This window comes from Papaver somniferum, chromosome 10 (assembly GCF_003573695.1).
Source record: "Papaver somniferum cultivar HN1 chromosome 10, ASM357369v1, whole genome shotgun sequence".
NCBI classification, from domain to species: domain Eukaryota; kingdom Viridiplantae; phylum Streptophyta; class Magnoliopsida; order Ranunculales; family Papaveraceae; genus Papaver; species Papaver somniferum.
The window spans coordinates 108,910,011-108,927,221 of record NC_039367.1 but is presented as its reverse complement, the minus strand read 5'-3'; the positions used below and the strand labels follow the sequence as shown (position 1 = coordinate 108,927,221).

Sequence of the window (17,211 nt, the reverse complement as noted above, 5' to 3'; positions counted from 1 at the left end):
TTTCGCTTCGACCAAGTTTATCTTTACCTAGTGACGAAAGTAATATTTGTTTCAATCACTTTGAAAATTGCTTTGAGAGAAATAGTATAACAACTATATAACGTCCTCTAAGAATTTTTCAATGATTGGAATGAGAGTTTAGATTACATAACCAATGGATTCCTTGAACCGAAGTTTTCGAACTTTATTGATCAAGAGAACCGGAAGTATGGCAAGTGCCAAGTCCGCGAACTCAGTCCGCGAACTGCCGAAGTTTTCAAACCCGAGAATTTCTGCTGGAGTTGACAAACTACTTGCGTGAGCCAAGTCCGAGAACTCAGTCCGCGAACCGGCGTAGTTCTCGAACCCGAGAATTTCTGCTGGAGTTTGTAAACTCTATCCGGTGTCTTAAGTCCGCGAACCTAGTCTGCGAACTTGAGAAGGTTATATATCTAAAGATGATTTCTGAACTTAATCTTAAAAGACTAAGGAATGCATTTGCAAACCGCGGCTATTAAATTTCATGAATCGATTCGAGTGAATCAAATCATCTTTTCTTCAATTGTTTCTTGTGTAGTTACATAAGATTTCCTTGCAATTGAACAACTCTCTTAACTAGTTCATTTGAGTCAATTGAACTAGTTATGGTGAAGAAGAACATGGTTGGTATGAAACACTCATATGGTTAACCTCTTTGGGTAGACTATTGTTGAACCAATAATGTACACGTTTGCGTGCGGTTAACAAAGCTAGAAGGGTACAGTCATTTGTGTATGACAAGCTAAGTTTTCGATCTAACTATTGAGAAATATTAGCTTGAATCTAAATCAGGTTTTCATCTAACGGTGGATATTGATTGCTTTGTAACTAAGGAAAAACCCTGATTTGAAAGGTTATATAAAGGACACATCTAGTATTGTGCAAAACTAATCCCCACACCTTACGTGTGATACTAGTTTGCGTGCTAGAGTCGTTTCTCCTTTAACCTTTGGTTTTCTTCTTCTAAAACCAGGTTAACGACTTAAAGACTTCATTGGGATTGTGAAGCCAGACCGATACTACTTTTATCGTAGTTTTGTGATCTCATCTTGCATCTTCTATCGTAACAGTATAATCATATTGATTGGCTTGAGGTCGTGAGAGTTCTCCGATAGGTAAGATATAAGAAGTAATCACAAACACCTTCGTCTCATCGTTTGTGATTCCACGACATCTTGTTTCGCTACCATACGATTAAGATTGTTGTAAGGTGATTGATTAATCTAGGTTGTTCTTCGGGAATATAAGACCGGATTATCAATTGGTTCATGTTCACCTTGATTATTATCAAAAGGCGGAACAAAAACTTTTAGGTTTTTTCTGTGGGAGACAGATTGATCCTTTGATAGACTTGTCTGTATGAGACAGATTTGTTTATTGTTAACGCCTGCGATTTTGGGTCGTAGCAACTCTTAGTTGTGGGTGAGATCAGCTAAGGGAATCAAGTGCGCAGTATCCTGCTGGGATCAGAGGCGTAGAGAGTACAACTATACCTTGGATCAGTGGGAGACTGATTGGGGTTCAACTATAGTCCAGTCCGAAGTTAGCTTGGAGTAGGCTAGTGTCTGTAGCGGCTTAATACAGTGTGTATTCAATCTGGACTAGGTCCCGGGGTTTTTCTGCATTTGAGGTTTCCTCGTTAACAAAATTCTGGTGTCTGTGTTATTTCTATTTCCGCATTATATTTGTTTATATAATTGAAATAATACAGGTTGTGCTTTTGAATCAATCAATTGGAAATCCGACCTTTGGTTGTTGATTGATATTGATTGATTCTTGGAAATTGGTCTTTCGCACCGTCCAAGTTATTCCTTGTGTTTGATTATAGATTCGCTGATTTCTATTAGCTTGAGTGAATCAAAACAAGAGAGAGATATTAACTCCTTGAGATACTTTTACCTAGATTGAGGCTGACTGTCTAGTTGATTCTCTAGAAAGTGTCTCGGAGTTAGTCCATACAGATTGCTAATCGAAATATTGGGTGGTGTTGTTAGACCCCCGCTTTTTCAAAAAGGCCATAGTTTTTCCTTGAGAGAAGTGAAGAGTATTTTCGAGTAAAGGATGAAGACAATGCAACCGATTTTCTTTATTTAAAAGAGAGAAAGGGGAAGCAGAATAACCATAAGTAGTTGTAGAAAATAGGGAATATCTTTTAAATTAGTAAATTCTTTAACTGCAAAGACTAGTGACGGATATTTGGCATTGATGGAGTACCAGGTTGACTTGGAAAGCATGATATTCGCATTAAAAGGATTTTGATAACCAAAATAAACATTGACTGGGCATAGAATTTCCTTTTTTAATAAACGCTGAGCAGTTATAATGTCGCCAAACACGGGTTTTCAAATTTTGAAATTTTTCTGGCTCGAAAGAGATGAAAGAATAGACTCGGATCGGGAGAACTGAGTCAGTTGAGACATTGAAATCATAAAAATGATTTACTGCAAAATACTGGAACATACTGTTGGAATCCATCATGAGAATGATGGCCTGCAAAACTGCCGAAGAAGACGAAATGCATACTGCTTTAGATTGAGATATATAAACCAGGAGAATAATAAACCAGGTCCAATAATGGATGCCTCCCATGGTAATTAACGGATGAGTCCCTGCAAAAAAGTTAAAAACTCATTAAATTGATAAAGAAGATGAATGACATATTAAAAAAAGTAGATGAGAAGATTATGAGAAAAAGAAGAACCGTCTTAGAACAATAACATGGGAAAGGATTTAGTTAAAAAAATAAGAAGAAATTGAGAAAAAGTAATAAAGATTATGTAAAGAAAGAAACGAAGAGTGAAATCATAAATATTTAGTAGTAAAGCATGATGATCAGAAAGGAAAAAGTGGTAGATGGAAAAACTGAGTTAACTCAGTTTTTTTCGATTTGCAGAGCTCCTTAGGTTCTCAATATCTAGTTGAATGGAAAAGGAGAATATCCAAGCGCGTAATATATATTGTTAAAAACATGATGATCAGAAAGGAAAAAGTGGTAGATGGAAAAACTGAGTTAACTCAGTTTTTGCCGATTTACAGAGCTCCTTAGGTTCTCAATATCTAGTTGAATGGAAAAGGAGAATATCCAAGCGCGTAGTATATATTGTTAACACTAGGGCTAAGTAAGTACATGCACCTCTTGAGTCCACATTATGAACGCCCAAGTACCACCACTTGTATGATATCAAATACAATCAAGCGAAGCAATCTTTTTCCTTTCTTTCTCCTCTCTCCTCTCTAGGGTTTGTCCAACTCCGATCTACACCTCTTCCGCTACAACTGAAAGAAGAATGGTTCTACTACCACCACCGAATCAATCAACACAATTCACACAACAATTCCTATCCACCGCCTTATCCCAACGAGGTCCACCAGCTTTACAATACACAGAAGATTCAAAATGGTTAATCCGTCAACACCTGGTATCTTTGATTGAATCATATCCATCTCTACAACCCAAAACAACAGTATTTAATCATACAGATGGTAGAACAGTAAATCTATTACAATGATTTATATGAATATTACTTATAATATACCTATTGTGATTTGGTTAATAGAAAATTATCCTCGTCATCCACTTTGTATTTATGTTAATCCCACTCGTGATATGATCATTAAAAGACCTCATGCTTATGTTAATCCCTTTGGTTTGGTGTCAACACCCCTATTACAGTCTTGGATTTACCTTAGTTCTACTCTTTGTGATGTAATTAAAGAACTTAGTGGGTTTTTTGGTTTTGATCCACCGTTGTTTACTCGCCAACAACCTGCACGTCAAAACCCTAATAACGGGAGTATGACGATTCAATCCAATTCGGGTAGACCTGCAATTCCACCTAGGGGGATTATGATCAATCATCTTATGGAGTCTCCCCTTCTCAGAATATGAATCATCGGCCTCAGAATATTGATGATCCAGTCGAGATTTATAAGAATAATGCTACTAATAAGTTGTTAGAGAGTCTACATGGAGATATAGCCATATTGAGGAAAAACAGAGAATTTGAACTGGAAGGACTGTTTAATGCACAAGGTATGTTGAGAAAGAGAGAGGAACAATTATCAAAAGGGGTGAGAGAAATGCAAGAAGAGAAAGAATGATTAAAACAACAATTACAAATGGTTTTAATGAATACTGATGTTTTGGAGGGTTGGGTAAGAGAGAATGAAATTAAAGTGAAAATGAATAAAGGGAATTTGAATGTTGATGAAGTTTTTGAACCTGTTGATGCTCTATCGAAACAAATACTTGATGGCACAACAACAGATTTAGCTATTGAAGATGTGATTTACTCATTGGATAAGGCTATTTGAAAAGACGAGGGTACCCAAATATACCTCAATCTAAAACTTTTCCACCTATAAGTCCTTTCTCCGAAAGTGATTGTCTATGTACTGAGTCGAGACAATTCAACAAATCGGTTCACACTTCATGTGATCGTCTATGGATACGAGATCGAGACAATACAACAACGAAGTATGTTTACTTGATAAAAGGTTCGGACTTAAGAAAACACAATAGGATTGCTTATCAAGTAAATAAGAATTAACGTTTGTATAATTTACTTTAAATTATAATAACAACAATTATAATTGCGGAAAATAAAAGTAAATGACAAAGCAAGATGTTGTTAAGTAGGAAACCGCAAATGCAGAAAAACCCTGGGACCTTGTCCAGAATTGAATACTCTCATGATTAAGCCGCTATATAAAATCAAACCAACCTCGTATAGTTGAGACCAAGCAACTAAACCTATAGTTCACCTAGTTCCGTCTGTATTCCCATGCCTCCGACCTGTAATATGTCACGTACTTGGAACAATTCCTTTGGTACGTATTCCAAACAGTAAAGGAACAACAAATATGTTTGGTATCAACTCTTTTCAACTAAGTGATATGAGTTCGACAAAGGCTCTTCTGTTTATCTCAGTAAACTCCTTCGTCGGGTTCTTAGATCTATCTTATTATCAACTACCTAAGTAATTGTTAAGATTTTGCAATCAATACGTTTAATCACAAATAATTGTATTGATGACGGTCTACACAACTAATCAATCTAATCTACCGAAAGGATAAATCGATTATAGTTGGATCCTCTTTTACCGAAACAAGTATGGTGCACACTAAAGATTATGAATCCCAAATCAGAAATCTTTAAAGTCTTCTTTGTCTTCAAATCTTCTTAGATCTTCAATAAACACCTGCACACAATCAAATTGAATCTCTTGTGATCAATCACACACAGAACGGAGTCTGTAAACAATGGATTATCACAAGATGTCTTTAGATCTACAAATAGTCTAAATATGTCCGTCGAGACTTCGATCTAGTTTGAGTGAATCTTATATCAGAAGAGAAGATTCTCAAGCATAAACAAACTAGGTGCAATCAAAGTTCAACCACCGTTAGTCAATCAAATCAATCGAAAACAAAAGATAAACCACAATTATATAGTTTCCCACCAACGTTACTAATAGAGCTTCTCAATCCCAAAGAATACTTTAAACTGAGCGGCCGTATGAGATTTCGCCTAATCATGTTACTCTCCTCTCCGAATATGCGGCTTCGCCAATAGCAGCACAACTGAGATAGTTTTGCTGTCTCTGAGGATTAGTTTGCTCGAAATGTAAACTTTCATATTTATAGACCAAGGAAGTTTGGACACCAAGGAATTTCCAAAACCGAAAATATTCTCAAGATATACAATATATTCCAGATTCGGTTTCCATAATTCCTGGAAATGCTTTGTCCAAAATAATGACCGAAAATCTCTTGGAAAATCTCCAACTAGTAAATGCACATTACTAATTTATCATTTTCCTAAAATAAAATTAAAAACCTTAAATAAAGATTCTCAATTTATTTTATTCGATCTGGGATTTTCTTCCTTTATTAAGGAACAACTTTGAACAATTAAAGATTAGCGTTATTGCACATGTTCAAAGTATGTCGACATCCTTACTTTGTAAGTCCTCTTTAATACTTACAATCTTGAAACCGATTTGCCACACTTCCAAACAAGTTTAGAATTGGTTCATCTGACTTTCAAGAACTACGTGATTGATCAAGAACACTCAATCACAAATCATGGGTTTAACGGTTCTACCAAAACAAGTTTCGGTTCTACCTCCATGTGAGTACTGTGCATAGTCACGCTAGCTTTCCAAAATTCAGTTGACTAGGTACTAGGATCGGTTCCCCACATATATATGGTATCTAACTTGTACTTGCTGCACATGTCCATAGGATCGATTCCCCTTTGCCTAAAAACGTGTTGCACATGCCCATAGGATCGGTACCCCTTTCTGCTAAAAACTTGTTGCACCTCATACAAGGATCGATTCCCCTTTGTGATAGTTTGCGCCTCTTACTAGGATCGGTTCCCCTTTACCCAGAGTCGGTCATACCAATAACACAAAATCGATCATACCATCTCAGGTGATTACTTAAGATCGGTTTCACTACTAAAAGTCATACCAATACAAAAGTCAGGCCTTTGTGAATAGTTTTACCAAGAACATAAACAAGTCATGAGCGGTTATAATAATCACACATATTGGTAGTTCAAAAGATATGCAATGAATAACAATACCAATAATGCCTGGCAATTTCTCTTTCGGTTCAGAAAACAAGTTCATGAGTTTACTTCCTTAAAACAAATGTAAAACATTGTTTCCTAGGATGAAATCTTCACCTTATACCCATACATAATCACAATAGCATTCAAACGATTATGTCTATGTCTTATCTACAAAGTTTAATGGTTAAGCAATAAACCTCGAATTGTATTCCTTAATATTATGTCTCACTAGAGTATAATCATTCATGCTTCGCAGTTTTGTTTTTCAATATGCACGACTTGAAAGATATGTTTAGGGAATGAAACAGTTCAAGTCAAATATCACTAACCTCAAGTGGAAGGATGATGTTGTCTTTGTAGCTCCTTACTTCTTCACTTCTTCAAGTCTTCGCAATACTTGTAATGTCTCATATCCTAATACTTTCAAGCTAACCTATACGAAGTTGACTCTGGTACATAATCAAGCGACTCTTAAATGAGTTTTGGCTCACTAAAATATGACAACCAAACTTGACATACCAACACTTGGTGGGTTCAACCGAGCTATGCTTTAACAATCTCCCCCTTTGTAAATTTTTGTGACAAAACTCTTACATCATATGGATAAACAAATTACAAGAATTCATTACACATACGCTTGATTCCCGAATTCAACAGCACAACAACTTGTATACATTCAATCCTTAAATGTCGTTGTTGATGTTATAATAACAAAGCTAATACTCCCCCTAAAGGTAATATAGGTATATTTTATCAATCCTCACAATAACTTGTATACATTCAATCCTTAAATGTCGTTGTTGACATTATAATAACAAAGCTAATACTCCCCCTAAAGGTAAGATAGGTAGATTTTACCAATCCACACGTCTTTGTTATTTCCTTTGTAGCCCATATAACTACAAGTATATGATATGTTACTCCCCCTTAGTCTATGCTTTCACTCTTTCGTTAGATAAACGTTTAAGCACCAATGTCCTTTCCCTTAGTGATACCAATCAATATAAATCAATACCAGTATCACTTGTTTACTCCATATATTTCTCCCCCTTTTTGTCACAAAATGACAAAGAAACGAAAAAATAAAGGACAAACCGAAAGGATCTTACAAATCTCAAAATAGACTTGCAAACCTATAGAGTTAAGCACGAGGGTTCCACACACCATTTTTGATAACCAATATCAAAACCGAAACTACAAGTAATTTATTTTGATATGTTACCAAGGAAACAATTGCCCGAAGCAATTTTCCATAATAGTTTAGCAAACCAAAAATCAACTAAGCACCTTAGTTCCTTTGCTAAACCGATTGTACAAATACAATCGCTTGTTCGATAAGACCAAAATAAAGATAACTCTATTTTTCTCATCAGGTTCTAATTATCCACATAACTTAGACCTTTAAATTTTAAACAAGACAAGTACTAGGTTAGTTAACTAGCATTTGTTGTTAAGGTATTCGATTAGACTTGAATAACTGAAACCTCCACTTTGATAAGTCTAACTAAGATCAGAATTAACTTAGTTTCTCTTATCCGGAATCGAATTGGACTAAACAATTCATCCCGTAAACATTTTCTTTCGTTAAGCCATAAATAATTCATACAAACCAAATATATCAACTTGCATAATTATCCACCTCAACCGGAAGCAATTGAAACAACATAAACATCAAAGCACCGCAATTGCACCGAAATTTTGTAAGCCTAAACAATTGATAACACACAATAAAAAAAGATAACAATAGTTTTTCTTAACCGGAACCAATTGAATCACACACACATCCATACACAAATAATGGAATAAAACATCAATCGTACCGAAATTTTGTTAAGCAAAAGCAATAAATATATGGAATAAAATCAGGCTTTTCTTAAACAAGAAAACAATTAACTAACAAGATTGTTACCTCAAATTTCGCATCCACTTCTCCAATATATTTGCATCTTCTTCCAGGGAGAATTGATATCGAAATATCATTATGGTGTCATCCTTATGCAAAACAAAAGAATAACACAACCAACCTTTACCAGAGAAAGGTTCAAAACTGGTTTTTAACTATTGCAAGCAAAATTTGAAAACACTGAAACACATATGATTTTATGCTAAACCAAAACCGATTCAACATATTGTGACTTTTCACATATTGTTTCTATCAGAACCCCTCATGATTCTTTGAAAACTCCTACCAACATGGGCTTGAACTTAATCCTTTATCTTGTAGGGAATTGGATTGCGAAACCAACGCAAAAAGAATGAGGTCATTCCGAGTTCGGACGAAGAAGTTATAGGGAAAACAGTTTTACACTCCTTCGTATTGCACCTCTCACTGGGATCGGTACCCATGTGTTGCTAGTGAAGGATCACAATACTAAACTGTTTTTGGCATAACTTTTGCATACGAAGTCCGAGTTCAGTGATTTTTGACTCGTTTTAACCATAAAAGCAAGAACTACACATATATGATCAGTAGATATCAACATCATCAACTCAAAATTACCGTTTCTATCAAAAGCTCAAAAATAGATAGAGAAGGTACGAGTATAGAAAATAAATCTCCCTAAAGATATTAATTAGTCATATAATAACCGAGAAATCATGTGCTCAGTTTTACATGCTTCCTCATCCTTCATAAGATTGAGCACAAAGGTGATCATGCACATTTCAACACAACTAGGTTGTGTTGAGTTGATCCTTGTCTTGTTCGTCACGAGTGACTAAGATCGAATCATCATTCTTGACCTCTTGATTGATTTGTTTTCTCTTGTTCCATCTCTTGTTTTTCTTCTTTGACTTGTGATGAAGAGTGTCATAATCACAACACTCACTAGTACAAGAGATTTCAGACATGATGTATTTCTTTAGTCTTCCAAGATGACTCTTGTAATTATTGTCACCAACAATTAACAACTGAGATTCATTCTTGTGACTAACTTTTGGTACCTTCTTGGCTATGGAGGACTTCGGGACCCATTTAGAGATGGGTTTCGCATGAGCGGCTTTGTCCTTCATATCATTAGGACGCTTGTCCTTTTGAATACTTTGCCAATTTGGAACATCAGATCTTGTCTTAGCATTTACAAAGTCATCTTACTTTCTATATTCTGGTGTTTTATGAGATGGCCTTGTCGAGCGATAGGAAAAATTTGAACTATCATAATAATTCTTTTGTCTAAACTTTGGACAATATCGATATGAGTTCTTTCGGGGAGAAAACTTAGCCAGTTCGTTTGATACAAAAGAAAGTGGATCGTGCATCTTACGAACTTTGCATCCCCATTGCAAGTGCCCTTTATTACCACAATAATAACAATGCTTAGTATACATATACGAAATATGAGTTTTAATGTTACCTTTTTGTGGATCCTCTTGCATTGGAGCTCGATGAGTTTTCTTCTTCTTTTTCTTCTTATCCTTGTTCAACGTTTTCTTGACATTGGCATAAATGCCTTCTTTGATTACTGCTGGTTGAACACTATTCTTAGGCTTGACAAATTTTTCTTCTTTACAAGAAATAGGAGCATCTTTTTCATCAGTGGAAGCCTCTGATTGAGAAGAATTTGTAGCTTTAACAAATTTTACCTCTTTTTTAATATTTGAAGCATCTATTCCATTACACAATCCTCGTGTATCACGATGATTTCTACTTGCTTCTAACATTGAGGTTAAATTGTTTGAGATAACATTGAACTTTTTTAAGGTCCAAAATTTCTTCTTCCAATGTCTTGATTTTATCAAGAGCACGAGCTAGATCAACCTTAAGATGTTTTTCTCTTGAGAGATATACACCTTCTTTCTCTTCAAAACTCTTTGGTTGAGAATTAACCCTTGCTTCAGATTCAACAAGTTTTTTTTCGACAAAAAGAGATCTCTTCGAAGATTTTCACATTCTAATTTCTTAGAATTTAACTCGTCAGTACGATCTTTAAGAAGAGAATCACTGATTTGGTAACCAATATAATATCCTTCAAAAACCTTCTTCAATTTCTTGTTTTCACGACAAAGAGGAGTCATAAGACCAACGAAATCTGAAGAACTCAGTTTTTTATTTTTCAAAGGATTCAGTAGTTTAAAGTATTCTGAGATATCTTCTTCTACTTCTCGTTCAAAATCTGAGTCATCATCATCGGAAATTTCATCCATCCTTTCTTCTAGACAAATTTTACAGTTGTCATTAGTTTCTACATCATTAACAAGATTATCTTGTCTTGTAGAATCTCTAGATATGATTTCTTCAGATATTGAATCGTAGATGCCATCATCAAGTGTTAATTCAAAACTCTTGATGTCTTGCTTTATGTTAACTGAATCATTCATTAGATTCAATTCTTATAGGTTGGATCGCACCAAACACAGATTGTTAGATATTTTCGTGTTTGCCTGCTCTGATACTAATTTAAAAGACGAGGGTACTCAAATATATCTCAATCTAAAACTTTTCCACCTATAAATCCTTTCTCTGAAAGTGATTGTCTATGGACTGAGTCGAGAAAATACAACAAATCGGTTCACACTTCGTGTGATCGTCTATGGATACGAGATCGAGACAATACAACAACGAAGTATGTTTACTTGATAAAAGGTTCGGACTTAACCAAACACAATAGGATTGATTATCAAGTAAATAGGAATTAACGTTTGTATAATTTACTTTAAATTATAATAACAACAATTATAATTGCAGAAAATAAAGTAAATGACACAGAAAGATTTTGTTAACGAGGAAACCACAAATGCAAAAAAACCCCGGGACCATGTCCATAATTGAATATTCTCAGGATTAAGCCGCTATACAAAATCAAACCAACTTCGTATAGTTGACACCAAGCAACTAAACCTATAGTTCACCTAGTTCTGTCTGTATTCCCACGCCTCCGACCTGTAATAAGTCACGCACTTGGAACAATTCCTTTGGTTCGTATTCCAAACAGTATAGGAACAACAAATTTGTTTGGTATCAACTCTTTTCAACCAAGTGATATGAGTTCGACAAAGGCTCTTCTGTTTATTTTAATAAACTCGTTCGTCAGGTTCTTAGATCTATCTTATTATCAACTACCGAAGTAATTGTTAAGATTCTGCAATCAATACGTTTAATCACAAAGAATTGTATTGATGCCGATCTACACAACTAATCAATCTAATCTACCACAAGGATAAACTGATTATAGTTGGATCCTCTTTTACCGAAACAAGTATTGTGGAAACCAAAGATTATGAATCCCAAATCAGAAATCTTCAAAGTCTTCTTTGTCATCAAATCTTCTTAGATCTTCAATAAACACCTGCACACAATCAACTTGAATCTCTTGTGATCAATCACGCACAGAACGGAGTCTGTAAACAATGGATTATCACAAGACGTATTTATATCTACAAACAGTCTAAAGATCCCCATCGAAACTTCGATCTAGTTTGAGTGAATCTTAAATCAGAAAATAAGATTCTCAAGCATAAACAAACTAGGTGCAATCAAAGTTCAACCACCGTTAGTCAATCAAATCAATCGAAAACAAAAGACAAACCGCAATTATCTAGTTTCCCACCAACGGTACTAATAGAGCTTCTCAATCCCAAAGAATACTTTAAACTGAGCGCCTAAGAGATTTTTCCTAATCAGGTTATTCTCCTCTCTGAATAGGCGGCTTCACTAGTAGCAGCACAACTGAGATAGTTTTGCTGACTCTGAGGATTAGTTTGCTCGAAATGCAAACTTTCATATTTATAGCCCAAGGAAGTTTGGACACCAAGGAATTTCCAAAACCGAAAATATTCTCAAGATATGCAATATATTCCAGATTCGGTTTCCATAATTCCTGGAAATGCTTTGTCCAAAATAATGACCGAAAATCTCTTGGAAAATCTCCAACTAGTAAATGCACATTATTAATTTTTAATTTTCCTAAAATAAAATTAAAAACCTTAAATAAAAGATTCTCAATTTATTTTTTTCGATCTGGGATTTTCTTCCTTTAGCTATTAAGGAATGACTTTGAACAATTAAAGATAAGCGTTACTGCACATGTTTAAAGTATGTCGAGATCCTTACTTTGTAAGTCCTCTTTCATACTTAAAATCTTGAAACCGATTTGACACACCTCCAAACAAGTTTATAATTGGTTCATCTGACTTTCAAGAACTACGTGATTGATCAAGAACACTCAATCACAAATCATGGGTTTAACGGTTCTATCAAAACAAGTTTTGGTTCTACCTCCATGTGAGTATTGTGCACAGTCACACTAGCTTTCAAAAATTTGGTTGACTAGGTACTAGGATCGGTTCCCCACATATATATGGTATCTAACTTGTACTTGCTCCACATGTCCATAGGATTGGTTCCCCTTTGCCTAAAAACGTGTTGCACATGTCCAAAGGATCGGTTCCCTTTTCTGCTAAAAACTTGTTGCACCTCATACAAGGATCGATTCCCCTTTGTGATAGGCTGCACCTCTTACTAGGATCGGTTCCCATTTACCCAGAGTGGGTCATACTAATAACACAAAATCGATCATACCATCTCAGGTGATTACTTAAGATCGGTTTCACTAATAAAAGTCATACCAATACAAAAGTCAGGCATTTGTGAATAGTTTTACCAAGAACATAAACAAGTCATGAGAGGTTATACTAATCACACATATTGGTAGTTCAAAAGATATGCAATGAATAACAATACCAATAATGCCTGGCGATTTCTCTTTCGATTCACAAAACAAGTTCATGAATTTACTTCCTTAAAACAAATGTAAAACATTGTTTCCTAGGATGAAATCTTCACCTTATACCGATACATAATCACAATAGAGCTCAAACGAATATGTCGAGTCTTATCTACAAAGTTTAATGGTTAAGCAATAAACCTCGAATTGTATTCCTTAATACTATGTCTAACTAGAGTATAATCATTCATGCTTCGCAGTTTTATTTTCAATATGAACGACTTGAAAGATACGTTTAGGAAATAAAACAGTTCAAGTCAAATATCACTAACCTCAAGTGGAAGGATGATGTTGTCGTTGTAGCTCCTTACTTCTTCACTTCTTCAAGTCTTCGCAATACTTGTAATGTCTCATATCCTAATACTTTCAAGATAACTGGTGGCTCTCTAAAAGAGTCACAAACTGATACCTGCAAGTGCACAGGGTCTGTTGTAGTGAGTGTGCAAGGCAGGGTCGAACCACAGAGACTAGGGTGTATAGTTGAAGTGATGAAGCAAGTGACATTTAACAAGAAAAATCTGTGGTAGTGAATAAGAAACGGTGAAACAAAGACAAACAAACCAAGGCTGTTAGCCAAGGGCAGTGACAGAACTGAAAAACAGTAGCATGTAAAGCAAGTAAACAGGAACATGGTAGGGCTTTTGAATCCACATCTTGATCCTAAACTAAGGCAGATCCTAATCAAATCATGTTCTTGTTTCATCTCAGGGAAGATTATTGATGATTTAACTAATCTTACTAACTTACCCCTAGCATCAACTGTCTTCTCACAGTACAGCTGATCACAGGCTTGTTTGCTCAACCAGTTATCTAGCAATCCGCATTAGTGGAAGGTTAATCCCCTAAGTTCTCTAATTCACCCCTAGCATTGAGTGTCTTCTTACAGCACACTCAATCACAGGTGCATTTGATCACTAAGTTTACTAACTTCCCTACTTCAATTAAGCACAGTCCTTCAAATGGACTGAATCCTTAGCTACTCTCAGTCTTACACCCCTAGAATCAGTTGTCTTCTTACAGCACAACTGATCACAGGTGCATTCACTCAACTAGCCAATTATCAATCCTACTTAGTTTCAGCACTACAAGAACAGTGACAGGAACAAGGACTATCCTAGCTTACAATTCAAGAGTATCATCTAACCCCTAGCAAATGGAGTTAGAACATAATGAAATTAAATGACAATGGAATTGAAATTGTTTAAAACATTGAACTGAACTTGAACTGAAACTGAAACAACATTAACAGTTGAGGTCCTGGCTATTCCAGGCCTCTTGGTGGTGCTCTGGCTAATCCAGGCATATCTCTTACATACCCAACTGATTCAATTTATACACACATAAACATTCCCCCAAAACAGGACCAAAACAGTCCCCATTAGGGTTTGGTGAAAATCAAAATTAAATCACAATAATCCTACCTAATGTTGATAACAACCCTAATATATTAACCCATACCTCAAGTTAACATTCAATTGATTTCCCCCAAAAAGTTCCCAAATCAGAAAAATTAGGGTTTTAGAAATTAAAATTAGAAATTTACCTAATCTCTGACTCCAATCAAACTTCGACCCATGCTTAGAATTAGTCTTCTCTTGATTCCCATACCGTCAATTTGCCTCTAGATCGACCTAATTTACCTATTTCACACTTTAGGGTTTCGGTTGAAAATGTGTGAAATAAGTAAAGTATAGGGACTAGGGAGAGGGGAACAATGATGGGTTATCATTGTTTGACGCTGTGGTGATTATGGTGGTGATGGCGGAGCAGTTGGGATAGCAGGTGGAGGAGCAGGTGGAGGAGCAGGTGGGAGAGATGGTGGCGGACATGGAGGGTTCAGTGAAGAAGAAAGGGGGAAGAAGGAGAGCTCGATGGAATTAGGGGTTAGGGTAGTGTTTGTGTCGACCTCTATTGTGGGTGACATAGGTTTAGGTGTTATGGTGTTGGCGGAGCAGAAGGGTTTGATGAACAGCGAGGATGAGTGTTGGATTATCACATCTGGATTGAATCGAACGGCACGAGGGAAACAGGCGTAGAACGACCGTTGGATGTGTGATACATCAAAACTGACGGCTCAGATTAGTGTTCGGTGCTGTAGTGTTTGACAGAAGCTTCAGATTTTGATACACTATGATGAAGCGACCGTAGGATGCTGAGATGATCCAATCTGACGGCTGAAGATGAAGGCGGGTATGGATATTGTAACTGGGTTTGGGTGAGGGTTTTGAGCCTTGGGTATGCCAAGCCCATATCTTCTTTAAGAACAATTCTTCCTCTTCAAGCCCAGTTCTAGCCTTTTGGTCTTGCGCACAACATTCTTCGCGGCTTCCTTGTGTGATTCCTCATGGCTTCCACCACTTTTCTGCTCTTTTTGCTCCGTAATTCATCCAAACTTTATTTACAACCTAAAAATGCAAAATTAATTAATAAAAATATTTATTCTTGAAAACAATGAAAAATACAGAATATGGGATAAAATGTAGAATTAATGCACAAAAGATGAGTTAAATGCCAAGAAAAATATATAGAAATATGCACTTTTTAGCACTCATCAATAACCTATACGAAGTTGACTCTAGTACATAATCAAGCGACTCTTAAATGAGTTTTGGCCCACTAAAATATGACAACCAAACTTGACATACCAACGCTTGGTGGGTTCAACCGAGCTATGCTCTAACACTTTTCAAGAAGGGTCTATAACATTTGATCAGTATTTGAAGAATGTTAGAGATTTATCTCGTGAGCAATTCTTTCATCGTGCTACAGCTTCTAAGGTTAGAGTTGTACAGATGCAAGCTCAGGTTGCTAACATGGCATCTAGAGCATCACATTCACAATATGCTATATGATAGCAGGTATTTGTTGAAGGAATGGAGGAAGACAGAGAGTGGTTGAATATGAAGTTTGAATGGTTTGTACATCAGTTGTGAGCTTTAACGATATCTTTGAGTTGCAGGGGATCTCCAGTTGTATTGCTTGCTTGACAGATATGGCAATTATTACTTTTACTGTCATGAGTTTTTTCCCCTTTAAAAAATTATCTCGAAGAATCTGCATTATCAGGTCAGTTGTGAGACTTGTTAGTGGTTTGCTTTATTGTACATGATTTTAGAACTTTTTTCTCAATCTTCATTGGGTGATCAACATAATGAGTCCAATAGATAATAATTTGATATTCTGAGCACGTGTTCTTTATGTGTAATTTTGTGCTATGAATGGCACATAGTGATTTTAATGGCATATGAGTGAGAATTATTAATTGTGAATGCTATTATGTTGTTGATTTTACATCTCACCCCATTTTTGTGGAGTTATACATCAGTTTTGGAACTATGTGTGAGAAACTTGAAGGAATGTAGCTATTCCTTTACATTTTTAAAGTGCGTATCCAGTAATACTTCACTATATACAGGATCTCTCTTTGCTAGAGTTTGCTATGAGGAGAATACCCATATTTGAGGTTTTATCTTTTATTATTTATCAATTGAAGAAATATAGCTATTTTTATGCTTATTGCCTAGAGTGGGTGACAGACTTTCACCGAAGGTAGAGCTACCATGCTCATGTTTTGATGCACCTTATATGCACCACTCCATATGTTCCTTGGGCATGTTAAATCTTACATCTGAACCCGCTATCTGGAACTACAACTGTTGATCGCCAAAGCGTTTGAAATATTTTTAAAGTTAAACTCCTATTGTATGATGTTCACATTCCCTATTTTGTTTTATATTTGGACATTACATACCTATCTTGATACTTATACATTTTTTGATATCTTAACCCAGTATTTGGAATTACAATTCTTGGTTGTCGAACCTGTGATGTGAATGCATTATGTCGTTGACTTTGATTGTCATTTTTTTTGTCATGACATTTTATTTTATT

The 17,211-nt window shown here is 35.7% G+C and overlaps 1 pseudogene; it reads left to right on the top strand.

The window, feature by feature from the left end:
• The first annotated feature begins 3,305 nt into the window (after positions 1–3,305).
• On the top strand, positions 3,306–16,172 carry LOC113316071 (annotated as a pseudogene).
• The last annotated feature ends 1,039 nt before the right edge of the window (positions 16,173–17,211 follow it).